Source organism: Echinops telfairi, unplaced genomic scaffold, assembly GCF_000313985.2.
Source record: "Echinops telfairi isolate 266 unplaced genomic scaffold, ASM31398v2 ScPeMD7_655;HRSCAF=1070, whole genome shotgun sequence".
NCBI classification, from domain to species: Eukaryota; Metazoa; Chordata; class Mammalia; order Afrosoricida; family Tenrecidae; genus Echinops; species Echinops telfairi.
The window spans coordinates 15,157,995-15,160,050 of record NW_022104553.1 but is presented as its reverse complement, the minus strand read 5'-3'; the positions used below and the strand labels follow the sequence as shown (position 1 = coordinate 15,160,050).

General features: G+C 44.5%; 1 pseudogene; it reads left to right on the top strand.

Moving 5' to 3' along the window:
- LOC101660013 overlaps positions 1-661 on the top strand; it is a 3,897-nt pseudogene extending 3,236 nt beyond the window's left edge.
- Positions 662-2,056: the final 1,395 nt, after the last annotated feature.

Sequence of the window (2,056 nt, the reverse complement as noted above, 5' to 3'; positions counted from 1 at the left end):
TGACCAAAGAAAAAGATGTCTCCACAAAAACATCAGCTGCAGACCTTGTGACAGAAATGGATCACCTGGTGGAAAATCTAATTATTTCTGAGCTGCAAACAGTTTCCTTTGCACAGGTTCATTGCAGAAGAATGTGCTGCTTCTGGCTCAAAGTGTGTGCTTACTGCCCACCCCACCTGGATCATTGACCCCATGGATGGGACCTGCAATTTTGTGCACACCTGGAATCTGGAGTGATCTACCACTGCACTGAGGAGCAGCGCTACACAGGCCAGCATGGTCGGGGAGCTTTCTGTAATGGCCAATGGCTCTGGGCCTCCAGAGACAGATCTCTCAAAGCCCTTAGTTTTAACAGAAATTGGTCCCAAAGGTGACCCTGCCACTCTGAAATTGTTCCTGAATAACACGGAGAGGTCACTCCACGCCAAAGCTCATGGGGTCCGTGTGATCGGGAGCGCCGCTTTGGCCCTCTGCCCCCTGGCTACAGGTGCTACAGATGCACAGTTGTCATTCGAGAAGCCAGCAGGATTGTGATGGACATATCCAGTGGGCTCTTGATCTCATGTCTTGCAGAGTGGTCACTGCAGGCACCCGTGAAATGGCAGTGCTCATAGCTCAGTCCTTACAGACTCTTCACTATGAGAGGGATGAGGAGGAGTGACAAGAAGCAGACTACAAAAAGAAATGCTGAAACAAGGACGGGCCAATCCCTTTGACTCAAGATGGATCCCTGCCCTTTAACTGCTTGTTCTTGGTGTCAGTTATTTGGCATGTACTTCATTGCCCCAAAGGGAGATGTGCTGCCACATGTGGCCGTCGTTTCAAATCCATGGATTTGGTGTGTGCCTGGTTTTTCTCTGCTATCTCACTTAAACTTTTCCAGGTTGGTACAAGTTCTTCTGTGGGGGCCCAAACCTAGCTCTCATATGGCATCCTATTTGTGATTCTGTCTTGATTTTTTTCAATGTAAATCTCAAGTAATAAAGCATTGGCACTGCTAATAGTGTGGGGGAGGGGGAAAAGCACGCAGTCAATTCTCTCCTTCACATTTTGAGGACAAAGCCCTGGAAAAGATCCTATTGTTACTCCAGTTGTTCATGTATTGAGCCTATTGATGAATTTTTTAAGAACTGGCCATTTACACATTGGCCTTCCCATTCTGGAACAGAGTCTTCACTTATTGAAATTTATTTTCAGTTCGTGCCAGAAGTTTGTCTTCATGTAGGCTCCCTACACTTCCAAGAAAGTTTCTATGCCTTATATTTATGTCTAAATGAAGATAAATCTTAATATATTTCTTACGGTTAGAGAGAACTTTGTGTTCATATGCATGTCAATTTATGTGTATTTTCATTCTGACTGATTTTCTGCAATCTCATTTAAAAAAAGAAAAAAATTCCAGTTGGATATTTTAAGCATATCCATGTTATTTGTATTAATTGCATTTTTGTTTTCTTTTCCAATCGTTATTACATTTAGCTGTCTCCCATCCTCACTTAGATGTTTCATATCACAGCTGTGATGACAAGAATATCCAGGAACTTAAAAAATAAGATTGCCAACAGCTTTCCTTCCTTCGTTTTGGTGTGAATCTCAAGTTCTAGTACATTGGTTAGCAGGCTGTGCTATGTAGTCATGGTTGTTGAATGGAGGAGAAAACAAGAGATCACGGTGTAGGGCAGAAGTTATTTTCTACAGAAAGAATCCGCTTCGTAAGGCAGAGAAAACACGTAGCTGGTTTGTGTTTGGTTTAAGAAAGGGAATGCCCTGGAAAGGGATGCTCAGAGCCCTGCTGGGGGTGTGTGGCGTGTTCCCTATCCACATTAAGTAGACCAAGTGACAGAGGGCACCAGACCCACCCACCTGCAGATGGTCAGCTCAGTGTGCAAAGTGTCATGAAGACTTTTAGTGCATGGTACAGATAGGAACTGGAAACAGGGAATTCAGGGCGGATGATCCCTTCAGGACCAGTGGTATGAGTGGCGATACTGGGAGGGTAGAGGGAGAGTGGGTTGGAAAGAGGGAACCTATTACAAGGATCTACATGTGACCTCCT